At 29.5% G+C, this 20,788-nt stretch overlaps 1 pseudogene; it reads right to left on the bottom strand.

Moving 5' to 3' along the window:
- Positions 1–3,613, bottom strand: part of LOC108775173 (uncharacterized) — a 27,854-nt pseudogene extending 24,241 nt beyond the window's left edge.
- Positions 3,614–20,788: the final 17,175 nt, after the last annotated feature.

Raw genomic sequence — 20,788 nt, 5'->3', positions numbered from 1 at the left:
TATTATAACATTAAGTTGATTACGAGTAAGATATAATATTAATATTTTTTAATATATATATATAACTAAAGTTTTTGATTGTAAGTGTTGTTTTGGTTAGCATTAATTAATACATAAGAATAAGAGAAGACTAGTATAGATTAATATGTATAACTTGTTAATATGTATAACTTGTAACTGAAATTTAAAAAGTAAATTTACAAAAAGCAGTGAAATCCTTTAAAAAAAACCTTTTTTAAAAAAGAAAAAATATACATCAAGTGCATAAAAAAAGTATTGAATTCTTCTTAATCAAAAGCGGACATGAAATAAATGTAATTATCCAAGTATTTCATTATGTCACTAGATACATAAGATGGGCCGAAAGTTGCTAAAATTGTTAATTGGATTATGGCAAAGAAAATCTTGGCGTGCCCGGATCGCATTAAAACGCAATATTCTATAACCAGTACGGTTCTATCGCAACATTCTGCAGATATACATAACATATGAAAACAATAATTCAACAAAGAAGAGATATTAATAATCGCTTACTAAACTTGTAAATTTGTTATCTATAATCAACTAATATATCTAAATATTTTATTTCTCCATAATTTACAACACATCTATTATTTTTTTAGTATTTTTCATATCCCACAAGCTATATCTTATACTTAAGCATTATATATATGTATATATACGTATATATTATATTTATAAACATATGTCTATTATTTTTATGTCTATTGTTTTATATATATTGTTTTTCTTTACCATAATTCAGTTGACAATTTTAGCAACTTTCAGTCCATCTTATGTTTCTTGCGTAATGAAATACTTGGATAATTACATTTATTTCATGTTCGTTTTTGTGATTAAGAAGAATTCAATACCTTTTTTACGCATTTGGCGTATATTTTTTCTTTTTTTAAAAAGTAGTATTAATTTTGATACTTTTTTATTATATTTTAGATGTGGCTGTCTATGAACGAATTCGTTGAAAAAACAAGAAAGTGCAACATTAATGTCATCTACTGATAAAAATAAAAGAACAAGTAAATTATTTAATTAAATTTATTTGTTAATTTAAAAAACTGTATAAATTAATTTGAACGTTTTTGTAATACGTTATAACTAATCTGAAAATTATAAATGGTGTCTAAACTTTTAGGCTGATATTCATAGACTGTTCTTATTTCTTTAGAATTATAAGAATTATAAGAACCGACTATGAATCAACCGACTATGATAAATATTCAGTTCGCTTGCTGCACGTTAATAGCATGAAGAGGGCATATACGTAAGCGAACTGGAATTTACTATGAATACCAGTTTTATTTAAGAAATTTTATTAGTATTAGTAATGAGATTCCTTTGGGACTGGACAGATTTCCCTTATCTTTTTAAACACAGTTGCTATTTTTCTAAATAAGTATAGCAATCCTGTTTTTTTTATACAGAAATACAATCAGCAATAAGTTTAATATTATTTGATTTACTAAAAACAGTAAATTATCGTCAAATATTTTCTTTTTTTTCTTAAAATCATTCGAATTCTATTTTATTCTCAACTAGTACAAGTACCATTAATAACATTATCAATTAAGATTCTACTTATTTTTTGAACATTGAAATTAGACAACAGCATTTCTATCATTCATAAAATTAAAAAATGATAAAAATAGAATATATAAATTCTAAGCATTTGTTAAAAATGCAAATATAAAGATAAATATATTTCAAAGTGACTCATTAATTTCGTATTTAAGTATATGTATCATGATCGTTATGCAGTTTTAATAGATTAATAATAACGCATAGAATTCTGAATTATTCCTCGATAATTACAATTAAAACAAAAAAAATTCAGTGAACGAATTTATGAGTTAAATATTACAATTGTATAAGTTAGTAAAAATTATAAATTCAATAATAAAAGAGCATAAAACCACACACTAGATCTTATTCGTGAGACTCTATGAATCAAAATTTATTGTCAAAGAAACAAAATTAAACGTTTCGGTCCTACAAGAGTGACCATCTTCAGTATACAATACAATTATTACAACATAAATATAACGCTCAATTAAATTAAAATTCGCTTACATAAAAGATGTTACGCAACAGAATATTATTTTCCCTTAGACATCATCATTACAGTCCATACCGATCGTATATGTCTTCGTATAATAATTTATTTTCAGGTTAATATTTGAAACGAGAACATCGTTAGCAGACTATGTTTCGTTAAATATTCCTCTATCCTAATCGATCCTTATAATAGAGAGTTTAGAATGATAATAAGTTAGTAAAATTGGTCACATAACAGTTATTTTACAAACAATATAAAAATCTTATTAGACCAGATAGAACCTTATTAGTTTTAACATTAAATTATTTTATAATTCATTGTTTATTAATAATATTAATTTAATATAAAAAATTGACCCATCATAGTCTTTTATTCTGCTCATTTGATTGTGTTGATCAGTTTCTTATAGCTTGGAAATTATTACTATTGTACATAAATCAAAACTATTAAAGGTTCAATGCAGGATAACGCAAGAATCAAAGAAAAATACTTAGAAGATTTTTAAAAACCATGGATATTCACATAATTATCTCGGACGTCTTTGAAATCCTTTGGAACATTCTCGAGTACTCTAAAAAAAAAAGGACAGTTTCTAGGAAAAAAAAACATAAATGACAACTCTATCTAAATATCACAGTCACTATAATAATTCGAATAGTTTTTATTTATACCGATATTAAAGGATATCATGTGAATTGTTACTTTTAACGAGGGAACATCATGGATGTACAGCTACATATGAAAATGAAGATTTAAATCTCGATCGGCTTCGTTATTTTTTTATTGTTTATTTATGAAAAGCTTTACCTGAAAAGAATGCGCGCTCATTTTTTCACATTGACGATGATAAACTTAGTTAAATTTTCCAAAATCTATTGTAAAAGTAGAAAACTTTTTGAAACAGTATATACAAAATCGTATTCTGATCGTTTATTAAATCCTGTCTTTCAAAAGAAATTCTGTCTTTATCTGTTAAAAAAGAAAGTTAACAGTAACTTTCACTTTTACTGATACTTAAGCAATTGGCGTATCCTTGATTTATACCATATATAAAAACATTAAATTGTATAACTCTCGAAAGTCATAAAAAGGCCGATTTTTTATTGCTGCAAGAGTTATATATATCAAAGAAATTTCCGTAATAACACTTTTGTGTAACTTTTCATCGCTAAATGAATTATTGTAGTTTCTATGTCATTATGTTAAGCAAATAGACAAACGTATTACATCGGAACAAAAATTTATAGCACTATAAACTTTAAAATTTAAACAGTTGTAACTTTGTTAAAAATAAACAAAATTAAAATTAAAGAAAAGATTTTAACCAAACAACACAAAGTCTAAAGTTGTGACATAAGATGTCTTTAAGTTATGTTTTAAATGCAAAAAACGTCTTGTGACCCAATTTTAAACTCTTTTTATTGCTTAAGTAAACTTTTAGAATCTCTATTTATGAATTACAGTCTTTTGTTCAGGATCATGATTTTGACATTACGTACTAAGATCAAAGCCTTTGAAGGTTGCTTCTTTCACTTTCATTTTTACACTAAAATAAAATTAAGAGGAGCAACCTCGAAAAACTTTGATCTTGGTACATGATTAAAATCATGACTCTAAAAAACATTTAACCATTAATCTAATACCTTAGATAATGCTAAAGCGATACTGCAATTTTCAAGCTTTATAACTCAAAAAGTACTTAATGAAAAAATATTTGATGTTAGTGTTTTGAAAAGCTGTCGAGGTAAATTAGAAGAATATACAATAAAAATAAGAGTTTCTATTTTAAAAAATCGATATATCCTTGATCTGATCTTGGCAGTGCCAACCAAAGTCAAACTGATAAGACTAATAAAAATATTTTTTCAAACTCCTTAAAACTATTGTTTGACAAATGAAATTTTCAAAATAAACCAAATTCGCTTAAAACCTACTGTTACTCGAGTTACTTTGAAGGTTGCTTAATTACGAATTTGATGTCAAATATATAAAATTTAAATGGTATATCGAATATGGAAGACATAATTTATAGAATAAAATGGATCGCTTGAAAATGGCTATATCTAAGCAATTTTGAAAATTTTATTTGCCATTTAGGTCCGCTATATTACAATATACAATTTTGTATATTGTTTTGACATCTCTCACACAGATTCATAATCAGAGATTGAAAGTTCCTAAATAGTGATCTTGTAATGTAAGTATAACTATGTTAATAATCACAATTTCATATATCCATATACAAACGAAATTATTCATTAAAAACGATTTTTATTTCCGACACATATACATAATTATTAATATAACAAATTATTTACATAGGGTCCGGTCGAATAATATGTAAAAGCGAGCACGACGTGATTTCTTATAAAAAAAAAATAAATAAAACATATAAAATAAAATTTTTCGATTTTCTGCTTAGTTTTTGAGAAAATCGAGTTTGAAAATCCACTGCGAGCGACGTATAACGTGTATAGTGTTTATAAACAATCTTTACACGGAATCTAAAAGCTAAGGTTAAGGAAAAACACAAAGACAATATATATTTTTAGTGAACAAAATTTTATTTTATCAATTACAATATATTGCTGAAACTATTGTGATATTTTTTAATGAAAGTGATATTTTTGACTGATATAAGTTCAACATTGTAGATCGTATAGAGCGTTGTTTATAAACATTAATGCATTATATACCGCTCGACGAACCGTAGCTTAACCGCATACGTACATAGTGGATTTTCAAACTCGATTTTCTCAAAAACTAAGCAGAAAATCGAAAAGTTTTATTCTATATGTTATTTTTTCATAAGGAATCACGTCGTGCCCGCTGTTACATATTATTCGACCGGACCCTGTATAAAATATAATTATAAAATTCGATTTATTAGTTAGAGAAACCTCTTAGGAATCAAGCAATATCAAACGTGCTAAAGGAACACGCAACACAATTGATTGATTAGAAAAACAAACTTGGATAATAAGAGTTGTACTTGTACGACATACTATGCCGTAAAGGGTTAAAAAGTAAAGAGCCATAGAAAACATTAAAGATATAAAATACATACATATAGAAAATTATAATACAATACCATATATCAGTGATACATATTTTCTATATACGTATCTATTTTACTTCTTCAAATATTTCCTATGTTATTACACGATACAATTAAATTATAAATAAAATTCCGTTCCGAATTTAATTGCAAATTATAAATCATGTAAAATGAGCTTTAGCTAGCACCGTTTTATATAAAATCGTGTGCTATAAGATTCACATCGGTCCGATTCGTTACTGTTACCATGTATTTCGATAAGATCACTGAATTTTGCTATTTATACGAAGCAAAGCAAGCCGCGGAAATTCCTCATTCGTGTCGTAACTTATCGGACTGTCCATCTGTTGGAACAAGTGTATTCTGCACGCGTTGTTACAAAAGGCAGGATGTATAATACAAGTCGGGAAGCAATTTTAAGAGAATTAAGTAAGGCATTCATTCATGCCCGCCACCGCATTGACGAGAAAACGAATCACCTATGATGACATTATACGCGATCGGTCTCTTCGACTTGCAGAAGCGCTTCAAAAAACACCAGGTACAATATTTCTCCACCATATGTTTATGATAAGCCGATGTATTATTGTATTTGCATATAGATAGAATTATTAATAAAGAATTAAATTATTTTATCAAAATTAAGATCAGTGCACCAATTGTGGTCCAGCACGGCTCAAGCTGTTTTGGACAGTTAAAGTAAATATGTGACCACAATTAGTGACAATCGTGTGACTTTTTTTCTCAAGAAATCAATTAATAGATACAGGTCAATGTTTATTCTGAAAAACGTATTAGTATTTAAAATTGTACATATTATTTATTACAACGAATTTTAAATAAAATTAAATGCTTTCGTAAATGCTAAAATATTATAATTATTATATAAACATACTCTCAACGATGGCAAACAGATGCTCACTGATATTTTGTTAGGCAACGACTATATCGACAGTTTTTTCATCGAATAATTCTGATTATTATTAAGGTAGGCCGTATTGGGTATAATTATTTTAATAATGTGTGTGGTGCGAGAGAAAGATGAGGAAAGGATTATATATTATGAAAAATAAAGAAACATATGTAATATTGCTTAATGATATTAATATTGAAATTTTCAATGTGTTTGATATTTGAAATGGAAATTTCTCCAAAAAGGGCCAATTCTCGAGTTCTACTTAATTTGCGTATACAGCGCGAATAAAGTGGAATTTATAATGATAAAACACTTCTGGTTTTATGCAGAATTTAATAACAACAAATGAATAATAATTTTCCAATTGAAATTTTGATAAAACATTATCTCTTGTAGATCCAATCATGTAAAATATTACATTAAACAACGAGGCCAGTAATCGAATCGAACTTTTACGGGATTGTCGAATCTACCCGCATAAAATCGTGAACATTGATCGAATCTTTCGGAGCAATGCTTCGATTTCACCAGAGAGAGAGAGAGAGAGTAGTGCAGAACTGTTAAGGTATCTAAGATGTTCCGCATTAAAGGAGCACGTTGCAAGAAAGTCGTTCTTTCGAGAGGACGAATAATCGAAAATAGCACAGAGGCAATTTTAAGCTTGATTTATATTGTCGATCTCCAAAGGAAATCGCGATCCGCTTGGTGCCCGCAAAATTCTGTGCGATACAAGAAGAACAAATCCTTAATCCTATAAAGAAGGAAGGTGCGACAATGGGACTTGAATTTTATTTTCGACGAAAAGAGAAGATAACGATTCATCTCGAGGGCAATACGCGCATATCAGCTTTCGATTTACTGCCGATAATTTTAAGAGGGGTTTGAGAGCCTCTCTCGAGCAGCTAAATCTTGCACTTGAATTGCAGCGGTAACGCATCATGCTATCCGATTATAGTAGTAATCCGTCATGCGCGACTAAAAACGAGAGGTATATTTTGTAATCATATAAGGCAACGCAAATAAAAAGTGCATACGGTACACAAAGATTATTTATTGTGCAAATAAATTCTATATTGTTGAGAGAGAAATTGTAGAACGAGTGTATGATTCATTTTTGCCTTATTTGAAAACCGATTTAGAAAGTCGATGAGATGTAACTCTGCTCAGTGATAACGTAGAATTAATCATTTGTTTAAAATGCAATGTCTATTTCGTATTGGAATGCATTACAAAATGCTATTTCTTTTCTTTTTCTCTTTGTAAATAGCGCGTTCCTCACTTCGAAGCAAGATTATATTACTGTTACCATACATGCACTTTGCAAGTAGAAATCATGTTTCATGATGGGAAAATTTCATTTTGGCTGCGCGGCATTGGGGACAAAATTCGACGTTGGATATCGGCAGAAACGACAGCGTCGTTCTGTAGCTAAACGAAATGCGAAATCGGTACAATCTGAAACGACTGTGCAAAGCCGTTGTCGATAGGCAGTAGAGCGCGATTATTATGACGGTTACCCGTCCATTCTTTTCGTTTACCTCTGTGTTCTATATAGCCGATAATAACGGATTTGCATTCGACATATTTGCAGAAGTGTTCAGCCAGACGAATCGTCGAACGAATTGCCGGATTTAAGCGTACATGACATATTGTTTTAATAAAAAAAGGATATAAAATATAACTTTCAAGAATTACACATTATCAAAGAAATTCATAGAAATTATCACAAATTATCTTTTTAAACACTATATCAAAAAATTAAGTAATAATTAACTTAATAAAAAGTTAATTATTAATAAATCATCTGTTCTACCCTCCAAAATAAACAATTTTTTAAAGTAAACTTCGTCAGAAGTAATTATAATAAAATTTAAAAAGCATAAAGTTTTCAAGTCTTTATTTTTAAAATCTAATATTTTATGGAATTACACGAATACAAGTGGAGATCTAACAAATCTTAAAATTTTTTATAAACAAGTTTTATGACGTAAAATATACACATTCAGTTTACAGATTTCAAAACAGTGTTACATCCGTAAGGGTCGATAGGAGTGACAAGCCAACTTATTTACACCTCATTTGTAATGTAGCTACATACATATATCTACACTCTGTTATAAAGTACCATGTATTATTTCGTAGAAGAATATTTTGTCATAAGAGAGAGAGAAACTCATTTTGACTTATATTTAACAAAGCAATATGTACGAAGTCTATTAAAAAACAAAGTTTTGCAATTTTATTTTTAAAAATAATATAATAAATAAAATGATTTGCTCCTTATTTACATGGGCAACTTGAAAAGTTTTTTAAATCAGAGATAGCGTGCGTATCGCCAAAAAGACATAATGACCAAAAAGTACATCATCTTTTATGGTTGCTGTAAAATTTTCAGACAATTGCGTCCATTAGTCATTTTAGTTACGAGCAGTCAAACAAAGTAAGTTAAACATTTTTTCAACAATAGATAAAAAGGAGTTTTTTATGCAGTGATAAAACACTATTTTTTGAAAGAGAAAACAACTACGCAGATTCAAGCAGAGGTTCATATATGGCACATCTACTCCTTTATTACCAACCATCAGTTTTTGTGTAAATGAATTTAAACGTGGTCGTACCAACACCGATGATGAACCACGCAGTGGACGCCCGAAATCTGCTACCAACGAAGAAATGGTCAAGAAAGTGCTCGATATTGTCATAAGTGACCGCCGTTTGAAGTTGCGTGAAATAGTAGAGATAGTAGGCATCTCAGAAGAACGGATATTTTTTCATATCCTGCATGAAATATTGGGCATAAAAAAGCTGACGTCGCGATGGGTGCCGCGTTTGCTTACGGTGGAGAATAAACGCGTGCATATGACCATCTCTAAGGAGTGTTTGGATTTGTTTAAGCGCAATCCACGAGAATTTTTTCGTCGATATGTGACCGTGGACGAAACATGGATTCACCATTACACACCCGAAACAAAACAACAATCAAAGCAATGGATTTCGTCTGGTCCCGAAGAAAGCCAAATCGGTTCCATCGGCTGGGAAGGTCATAGCTACCATTTTTTGGGATTCTAAAAGCATCATCCACATCGACTACTCAAAAAAGGGAAAAACGATTACGGGAAAATACCGCCGCCGACTTGCTAGACAAGAATTGTTTCGATATAAAGACTTGAAAGAAAAACGCTCTCATTTAGCCAAGAAAAAAAGTGTTGTCCAGAACTAGGTCAATACGGCCAGCAACGAAAATGCCGCACAAGGCGGTGAATAACGTAAGTCTTAACGAATGACGCATAACCCGCGAAAATGGCGAGAACCGCACGAACACCGGGCGCCTACGTCCACGACGTCGTCACGCCGCTAATACGCGCGTCAGGACGAACGAACGGGACATCCAAAATCGCGGGACCGCTATAGCGACCCCGCCTATAGGCCGTAGGCGGATTTAGAGTAATCGCAAGGCACAGTCAAAGTCGGCCACACTTTTTTCAAAAATATAACGGAAACAAGCACCCGACAAAGACGCGTCCGTCCAAGACGGGTGATACCACAAGACTATTATTATCACTTATTAAATGATCTTGGTATGACATTCCACATAAAGCGACTTCTACTCCACCTCCCCTCCCCTGCCTAGTGGCGCACGGATTGCCACGCGTAATAACTTATTCTAAAGAAGTTTAATGCCAAATATACTTGAATAAAGTTACATACTTTATTTAAGTATATTTAGCATTAAACTTCTTTGTCTCAACAAAATGCCAAAAGTTCTTTGTCAGTGAAAATCCATTTAAGGACAATCATTTAACGTTATTTAAAGTGTTTCTGCCAAAATTTATGAAAATTGGACGTTTTCAAAAGTTTATCCCGCAATTCTAACAGAACTAAAATATAGTAATACCACAAATTAAATTGACAAGCAATTTAATTATATTAATGCTCATAAAGCATTATCTTAGATTAATCTTAATGTTCTAATGTTGATAAACACCCTATTTTAAAATCTATAAATAATTTTATTACGAAAAATATTACCTCGGCCAGATCTCTTACATTCCGTGCAAGCGTTCTAAGCCTTTAGGCCAAGGCCTTAGACCTAATATCTTTCACTTCAATAACTCATATAAGGAAGTAAGCATTTAAAGGAACATAAACAATGTAAGATCTCAGAATGCATCACACATATCTACCATTTAGAGTTTATCGTTTTAATTTTAAATTTATTCTGTTTTATTTTTTGATAAGGGTTACATTACTGAAACAATAGATTGATATAAATTATAGAGTCATAAGAAAAACATTCAAGTTAGAATTTCTAAAATTGCTTAAGGAAAAGAATTTAGCTCCGTCGCCTTTGACACAGATAATGAAGATTAATTCAATACAAATCCATACAATTTTTTAATCTTTATAATTATGTTACTATAAACTTGAAGTGTCAAATTAACTTAAACTACTTTTAACTCATCATAAATAGTCTGTATGGATGAAATTAAAATAAAGGAGACGGAAGTTATAATTAGTTTGTGTCTACCATAATTTGTTACATATCGCTGATGAAGGGTTCTGTGTTACTGAAAACATTCAATCTTATATTATCAATTTAGATTTATATTGAATAAATTAGACTTTTAATACATAGATTGTTCTCGTTTAAATTATTAGTTTTACATATTAATTACTTTATTGTTTGTTATTAATACAAACTTGTTCTTATTATTGTTAAATACAAAGTGTCTTATGTCTTATGAGACCGTGATGTGACTACACAATATATTGAAAATAAAGGCCCTAAATGTTTAGGACCTTTATTTTCAAATCGTTGTGTATAAAATACATATTGTTAATGGTAAAAATAAAGCATTGTGTTAGTTCTGGAAGAGAAAAGTGGAATAAAGTCCAATGAAATTGCCTATCTAAATGTTCTTTATATAAATATTATAGCTATAGCTTCTATTATGTAAAATAGAAACGTTCTTTAATTCACTAATTTTTACTGTTTCTGAGTGTATTTGAATTTTTATCTAAGTATTTCCCGAGTGTCATATTTTTGTTTAATAACATTCGATAAACAACAAGAAAAGAGTGACACTTGGATGATACTCGGGTAGAAATCTGAACCCAACATTAAATAAATGTATAGTCTTTTGTATTTAAAAAAGCTAAAAATTTTTAAAAAATTTAAGAACTTTTGTATCTATCTCTCTATGTATTAACTTAAATATATGTAACAAAAAAATATATGTATATATAGTTTGTACATATATATAGTTTGTAACACATATACAAAAGTTTACAATTAATGAATTTTTCATCAGTTTTGTAAAGTATCTCACAACTTTACTATTCTTGTACAGTTTCTTTGACGACAACTAATCGTAGACGGGCTTATAAATATTCAAGTAATGCGTCATTACAGCGAGGCTACGTAAACAGATAAACAATCATCGTTTATTAATCAGTTTTAGCTACTGTGTGCATCATTGCTTAAACGTAACCTTCGAATAAATTTCCGCAGTTAAATATCTTTTTTCAAATTATTTAAATACACACAGTAGAGTACTTATAATTATCTATATATCCATCTATTTTCATCCATGAAAATTTTGTTTCGACTGTCGAATATATTATCTATTAATTTACAACAGATACATTTTGTATCAAAGCGATTATCGAAAAGATACTCGGTCGATCTATAATATAAAAGCATTTACTCGTCAGATTTGAGCATAAAACGATGAACAGCCAAATGCAGTCGATAAAGTGAAGTGAACACGACAGACAGGGGCTGATACTAGATTGAAATAAAATGGTCAAATATCCACACTCACGAAAACGCTCTCCCTCCTCCCCCCCCCCCCCTCTCTCTCTCTCTCTCTCTCTCTCTCTCTCTCTCACACATTCTCATTCTGTCTTTTTTTTTCTTTATAATGTATCGACCGCATGTACAACCAATGACACTCTGCAGCCCAGCTGCGGTTAACAGTTCAATCTACTGATTTCAATAATAACGAAATTTACATATCCCGGGCGTAACTTGGGAACGAATTACGCGCGCAATACGAACAGAAATCTCGACGGGAAGGCTGCAACTCGCGTACGATGTTTTATGACGCGCCCTCAATTATTTGCGACACAGCGTTATTACTATTTTCGTGAAAAGCATTCGTAAGTTTATGTCTCACGTCTCTGAATTTCCCGCATCTCTAAATTTTCCATTTTTGCAACGAGTGATAAAACGGCCTGCCGAATCCGGTCGACAATGCACAATACGTCCTGTTAAATAACTCGCGAATCGAACAAATTTCGTCCAACATTTCCGACGATAAGTGGAAGCAACGAATTTTCGAACGAATCAACGTATTCTCGCCGATACATATTCCATTAATGTAATTCGCACTTTTCACGCATCGTTATTAATTTTAGTAATCTGCCGATGAGTGCAAATTTGCATCTCGATTGATTTGTATTGCTATCAGCAACACTGTTTGCTTCATAATAATAATCAGTCAATTAAGAAATTAAAAAAGAATTGAAAACAAACCGATATTCATAGTCCATTCTTATATTTAAGGATACATTAAACATTTTTTTAATAATATAAAAAAGTTATTTAGAAATTGCAGATTTCTTTATATTGCATTTAAATGTAACGTAAAAAATGTAGCTGCGATTATATATAGAGTACAGATCGAAAAATATTTTAATAAGAAGTAGACATGTTTTAAAAATAATTATAATGTAATGAGAAAATTTTTATTTTAACTATAAAATTGTAGTGTTAAATACATTACTCATGATGAAATTAAATCATCTGTTTCACCTGTAAAAATAGTCAAATTTGAAGATAGATGAACTTCAACAAAAATTATCGTATCGAGATATTTAAAAAAGCATTTTACAATTTGAAATCTTTTTTCAAATCGGCACTTTAGAAAACGGTCTTACAGATATTTTATGGAGTTACATAAACATAAAACGAGATGCATTAAATCTCAAAAATTTTACAAAATTTGCGAAATTTTATGGCACGAATTAAAAATTTCATACAATTGCGGTTTACAGCACTCAAAAGTGTGAATCTTTACTTTTAATTTACTTTTTTGTTAAGCTCTGTACGATTTTCCTTTACCGAGTTGTTCAATATTGAAGCAAAGCGACCTTTCTTGCTTCGATGTTGACTCGATAAAGAAAAATCATACAGAGCTCAATAAAAAAGTAAATTAAAGCTAAATATTCACTCTTTCGAATGCTGTAAATCGTATTTGTATGCAATTTTTATTTTGCGCCATGGAACTTTTCAAATTTCATACAAAATTTTTATGCATCTCTGTTTACGTCTGTGTAACTTCATAAAATATTAATAAGACCGTTTTCTAAAGTATCGATCTAATAGTATAAATTTCAAGCTGTAAAACGTTTTCTAAACATCTCGATACAATAATTTTTGACAAATCTTCTATTTTGAAATTTATCTATTTTTGCAAGGTGTAATAGATAATCTCTTAATTTTGTTAAGTAATATATAAATATTAACCTTATTGAACTGTTTTATAAGTATATAATAACCATTTTTATAATAAGGAAAAAATATAAATTTCCAATTTCAATTACTTTTTAAAAAGAATATATACACCTAATACATCCTTAAGATTGTCTCAAGTACAAAAATATTTAAAATACTTAAAATATATAAATCATTCATAGTCGTGTTAACATTTTGAGACATTACTTAAGATTGTTTTAAAATAAGAACAAAATATAAATACGAGGTTACAATTCTTTTTGTAAATAATAAAATAGATATTATTAACATATCATTGAATTAATTGCGTTTTTAAAACCAAGAGTACTAATATTTACGATACCACAGCAATATAGGTTGGATAAACGCGAGATAAGAGATAAGAGACATGCATTTGTCGATTTTATTTCATGATGTTATCGTCTCTATTTGCACAATCGAACCAGCGTATTGGAAAGGCGACGTTTGCAGTCCACACGTACACGCGCATACGGATTTGCCGATATGCCATGACAACATTCGCAGAGCTTGTCCCGCATCCGCCTATTTCTAATTGCGGCGAACAGTTTGTCATATACGGCACGGATTTCCGTGTCGATCGTGCCAAACCCCTCTGGTGGTTATATTAAAACATATACCGCTTTGCGGATCGAGAATTATATTATCGATAATCGTACTTGGTGTTACACCACTGATGTATAACAAAATCGTGCAAATTTGCGCATTACAACGCAATGATGCACATCATATTAGGATTGTCCCGATTGTCTATTAGCATTAAATTTCATTAAATGTTTGTTATCACATCAGCTTTAAGATAGATTACAAACAGTGTTCTAATTGTAAATGTTGCAATTTTAGTGTACATTCTATACTTTTAATTTAAATTATATAAGTTATCTTTTGTAAAGATCGATTATAACAATTGAGTATTTGTCTAGTTTTTTCTTTTTGCTGAGATTTCTATCGTTTGACTTTTCTACATTTACTGGTAATTCATAAATTTAAGCGTTATATATCTCGTTGAGATTGAAGTTTAACATAGGGACTATATACTATTTTCCAAACGACCTATTTTACGATCCCGCACATTCTGCACCGAACTGTGAAAACACGTCTTTCCTATTTCCTCCTTTACCGCGTCGCAGAAAGTTTGTTTAACGAATATAAATTGTGTAAATCTATCAAATAAGCGTTTTAAAATTCTGGTGTAAATAAAGAATTTTATACAGCAAAAGTCCTCTCTCAATTAAGAAATGTAATCGTGACAGAAAGAGAGAGAGAGAGAGAGAGAGAGAGAGAGAGAGAGAGAGAATGGGTACACGATTCAGAAATTTACAAAGGTTTAACAGGTACGAAGAGAGAATTGCGTCGTGCATTCCGCGAAATCCGTTGGTACATGTTGAAACGCACGTGTGAATCTGCATTCGTGCGTGTATCGTATCGAGTGATGAAGAAGAAGAGGGAGAAGAGTGTATGCCTTAGTGTTTTCAATTTCCTGCGTTTCGGGAGCGACGACAATGATGACGCCGAGCAGCGTAGCGGCACGTCCCGTTCATCGACGTGCGGCTACGTGACGAAAATGACGATATCGCCTCGTAAATTTCGTTACGTGTGTCGCAAAAAGCCGAGCATCTCCCGGTCACGGATAAGCGTCTGTCCAGACATCCGCGCGCTACCGACCGCGCGCGACAAACAGCAGGAGAGACGTATCGCTCCGCTGCAAAATTGAATATGTCACACTTCTCAAATCCTTATCCTTTATCTTGCCGTCGGAAACGTCGACGTCCTGACTCCCGCCCTCGTTTCCGCCACCAACGACGACGACGACGATGACGACGACAGCGGCGGCGGCGACGACGACGACGATGGCCGCATTCTCTCTCGCCGACTTGTTCCGATCAAAATTGTGTCTTCCATGCGAAAGTTTAACGAAAATATATAAAGCAAATAGATTGAATACATTTTTAAACTCTTAAAAAATTAAATATCGGATTATGATCAAAAAGTTTCTTTCATGTTTCTTTTAATTAATGATTAATATAAATGATCAAAATTTAAAAAACAAACAAAACTGGATTCATAAGTAAGAACTAATCACTTGATGAGTAGGCTACATATTTTGAAATCTATTTTATAAAAAGTTTTACAACCATTTAGTCCATAAATATACAATATATACACATAAATAGGTTTTTATTGTTATTTTCGTATTATTTTTATTTATGTTTGAGCATGTTTTCTCGACGACGAAAAATAAACATCACGCATATTAACTGAATGTATTCCCTGCCGAACCCACTAACTCATTTGCATACATGATGCTTCAAAAGCAATCCCAACAGACCGACCAATTTCCTTATCTTTTAATCGGTAACCTTACAAAAAAATTCGTGAAATATTACAAGCCAATGCCTGTCACTTCTAATCAATAAATCATAGAACGATCACACTATATATTAATTAAATATTTCTCACACACACACACACAATCATATTTAGAAACGTTACTTTATAACAATAACTGATTATTGTTACTATTAATTTTTATAAAAAGTAATTTGTTATATACAGTCACTGTTATTTAGGAAATAACTATTCGTTATTTTTTTCGTTTCTCTTTATAAAATGCTAAAGTAAATAAGATGTTAAATTTTTTAAAATTGTATTACTTAATAAGCAATATTAAATACAATAATTAGTATTAAAACTTACAATTCTAAGCTAGTTTCCGCATAGCAAACTTTCTTTATATAATATCTATTATATCTATAAATTATATATTATATACATATATTGTATCTATAAATTTATTAACACTGTTATTAAAAAATATGAAAGATAAGTATATTATAATATTTAAACATCAATAATTTTATGAAATATGTTTACACATATAGTATAATAGTAGTGAAAATATTAAATGGCCTAAAAAAACTTTAGCGTGGAATGCGTGTTTTACATTAAGAATGTAAAAATAATGGGTTTGACTTTTGACTGAGATTATATTTTTTGCAATAAATAAATAAATTTCATTATCGCATGATCACTTCATATGGTAACTTGTTTTCTTGTTTCTTCGTTTCACATCTAACACTATATCATTGTTCCAGGAAGCACTATGATATTACTTAGATGTACACATTGATAAGGATCCGAATGTGGATCGAAACGTAATACTTTCATATTAAATAAAGGAATTATAATATCACACACCAACATCCTGTGCGGACTTGAAAGGCATTACACCTCATATATTTTATTTACAAATTTACAGCATACTTAACAGATGCCTATTGAGCATTAAAATTTAATTGTGATATTCTTTTAGTTGTTTAGCTGCGTTTTTAAATTCGATAAAATTTTATGCGCAGTTCAAATGACTATAAATATGATATGTATATGCATATACATATATATAACGTATATTAATTCACATGATATTATTTGAGCATTAAAAGATCCAGCTTCGACTATTATGACTAGTATTTCCTATTTCTTATTTGTAAGAATAATTAATCATCCACATTGAAAGCCAAACGTGTGTCCAGTCTTATCTTTCTACAATGTTATAAGATCTTCGGTTTTTTATATTCATTCTTTCACTTTATTATCATTAATCAAAAAGAGAGAACTAATACACGGAAAAAATAACTTGACATTAGCAACTAAATTTTAATTGCTGAATTAAACTTTGGCTATTACAGATAAAAAATTCACTGTGGCATGAAACTTTATTAGCTAAAATTAAAAGCATTATTAATACAAGCAGCTGAAAAAGTATTAGACGTATCTAAATTCCTTACCCATGTACATATAACACATTACGAAAAATTCTTCATTAAATGTCTCTAACAGTAGAAATTTGTTGCTTCGGTACATAAGTGCAAATAGCTAATTTAGTTTAGATACCAACTAGTGCTGCATTCGAGTGAGACGAGACAAAACGAGACGAATCAGCTGTCTCTACTTTAAAGACACATTTTACTACTACAGCTATATATACATATATTAGCACCGATTGCTAATCTTTTTTATTCATGTAGAGAATAAAACATTCCTCTGTTTATCCTTAATAGAAAAATTATTTAAAACAAAAAACATTTCATTAGACATATGTATGTTTTTTCTTTCATTTTTTTCTGTTATTAATCAAGAAGGAAGGAATTAATAAAGAATAGATTTTCTGTGAAGAATATAGATATAGTACTCTGTCCTTAACAGCAATTATTTAAAAGAAAAAACAACCTTTAGATACGTGTATATGTTTTTTTCTTTCGTTCTTTCATTTCATTAATCAAGAAGGGAAGAAACTAATAGATAATAGATTTTTTGTTAAGAATTTTAGGCACAATACTCTAACCGAAAAATTATTCAAAAAGAAAAACACCCTTTAGATAGATATATGTTTTTCTCTTTCGTATCTGCAATATTTAAATTGCACAACTTGTCTAACAGCTTCTCGAGGACAGATATTATATAAAAAAAGCAGACTGTGTACCAAAAACCTACGGACCGGTAACGTGATATTTTGTGAAACGAAAGTTAATTGCAAAAAATTCCTTGCAAGCCTGAACTACTATGTAACGAGGAATAGATAGCGTTCGATTTATTCGCACTGGTAAATTACCTTGATTAACTATATTGCATAGTTACGATAATTTCGATAATTCAATAAAATTAGATCTTAAGGCTCGAAGAGAACACTAATTATAAAAGTCGAATTATTTCAAATTCCATTTGTTTTTATTTATTATTGTAACATTGTATAATAGTTGAATAACATTTCCGAGGGAACAAAAATTAATAAGACATACAAAAAGGAATTGTCAATGAAACACGATAAAACCATTGCACGTGCATAAATTTGAAAATAACGAAGTATTAATTATAGAAATGTTTATGTACATAAAAAGTGTGCAATAAAATCTGGTAGGTAAATATATGTATATATATTTTTTAGTTTATTTACGCGTACAAATTTAGAAAATTATTTTCATAATATTCTTCAACGAATAACAAATTAGAAGTTAACCCATTATTTGAGTTTTAACATTAGTTGACCTTCGTCAATTCACAGAGTATTTATTTTGAATTAAACGTAAAAATTTTTCGTGTTTTTATACAAATTTTGTTATGATATTTCTGATCCCTATTTTTAGAACAAAAAATTTCGCATAAATCTTTACTATTTCACATTATATTTAAAAAAATGTTATAGATTATTTTTTTATTACAAATTTCTACATATCTGTCTTAAACATCACCACAAGTCTGTTATTGCTTTAATAGTTATTTAATTTGTTGTTTGGCATTTTTTATATAAAATTACATTTTGTAGTATTTATTTGTAAATTTAATGAAAATGTAATAAGTTGTAAATTAAATTTTATTTTTTACATAATATATGTAAATATATTATGAATAATAAATACTAATAAAATTTTAATAAATATTCGTGCGAAAGTTCATTTAGATTTACCTATGTACCCGTTTATAACTTATATTTTTCTAAAATTACAAAATATGATAATTACACTGCATGAGCCATTAAAAGTTAAATAACTTGTTATCATGCTTTTTGTAGTTGGTTTTAAGAAGTATTTACGACAAAATATTTTAAACGATATTGATTTTATTTAGTTGATATTGTACAACCAAAATATCGTAATCAAGAATCTATTGACCTTATTGATTTTAATATTGTTTAAAATTAAAAAACATCGTATCCAGATAACCACTACTAATTTCTTAAAATATGAAAAACTGAAGCAACGTTTGAAGATTTCTAATATTAATAAATAAAAATTATTTGCGATAAAATACAAAATGCTTTATTGTTAATTATTATTTTAACTTTATTGCGGAAATGCAATAATATCAGAAATCCAATATTAGTCTTCGCTATACCTGAATATTCATTATTTAAGAAATAATTGATGAAAAAAAAAACTCTAAAAATACTCTTCTTTTTTTGTAATCTAAAACGATAATTATAATTCTAGTAGTGAAAATAATGTTCAAATATAATATTTCAGCTCATATTAATAAAAAACTTTTTCATGACGTAATAAATGAAATGTTTTTCCTTGCAAAGTGTACTCGCAATAATTTTTCTATAATGCTGATAATATCATTTTTTGCAAATATTATGAATTATTAATAAAAAAAATAGTCAGCTATATGCAAATGAACATAGCAATGATCACTTTCCCTATAAAATACATGAGGGATACTAAGCATTTCAACCTGTTTTTTCCGAGGGAGTAATCACTTAATGTAATCGTGGGACGGAGTCCCTGAAATCATCATAAAATTTATATAAAATTTCAATATATAATCCGACAATTACAAGAAATAATTGTGTAATAACTAATATTAGATAAAATCGTTTATCTTACCAAATGACCGCATATATAGTGAGGAAAAATTATTTGTCATCAAGTAAAATTATATAAAATTAAATGAAATCATGAAATCTGTGAGACAATATTTCAGATAGTGGTTACCCCCTCGATTTTTTCGGCACGAAGTAGGTATATCGAAATTTGTATTATTTTATGATTGTTTAAAATAGTGCAGAATAATATTCAAAGCTCTTAAGCTGTTGTAATGGCAATTTAACAATGCTATACCTAACAGATATCTAGGATATTAGGTTCATTGATATAAACGTTTAAAGTTGTGCATTGATAGGGGAGGGAAGATTAAAGATTTTTTAAAAACAAGTTGAAACTATTCAAAACACATGCTGATGAACTGGTGAAATGACAATTTTGTATTATGGCATACTAACAAAAGACAATCTATTTAGTTTCGTTTGTGATATTGTAGCCAAACATTTTCATGTAACAAAATTATTTTGTAAATTACTTTTTTAATAAACATTTCTTTTTAATTCTATTTTTAACCCGATCCGTTATTTAAATTAATGTATTGCTGGTAATTTAGAGTAACCATTTCTCTTGAATTTTGTGACTCATAATGTCTCAATGTGTTTTTCTTATTTTATTAAATGTATAATAGTAATGCCTTCTTAGTGAAAGTTGGACTTCATAGTTAATGGTACGATTAGCCAAAATCTATTTAAGATTTCTCTGTTCTCAATCATACAAAATTCACTTTTCATCACCCATTTTAATTAAATGAAAAATAATTTTTCTCTTCTACTCTCTCTCCCTTCCTCTCTCTCTCTCTCTCTCTCTCTCTCTCTCTCTCTCT

The sequence above is a fragment of the Cyphomyrmex costatus genome, unplaced genomic scaffold (assembly GCF_001594065.2).
Source record: "Cyphomyrmex costatus isolate MS0001 unplaced genomic scaffold, Ccosl1.0 scaffold29, whole genome shotgun sequence".
Taxonomy (NCBI): Eukaryota; Metazoa; Arthropoda; class Insecta; order Hymenoptera; family Formicidae; genus Cyphomyrmex; species Cyphomyrmex costatus.
This window is presented reverse-complemented; position numbering and strand designations above follow the sequence as displayed.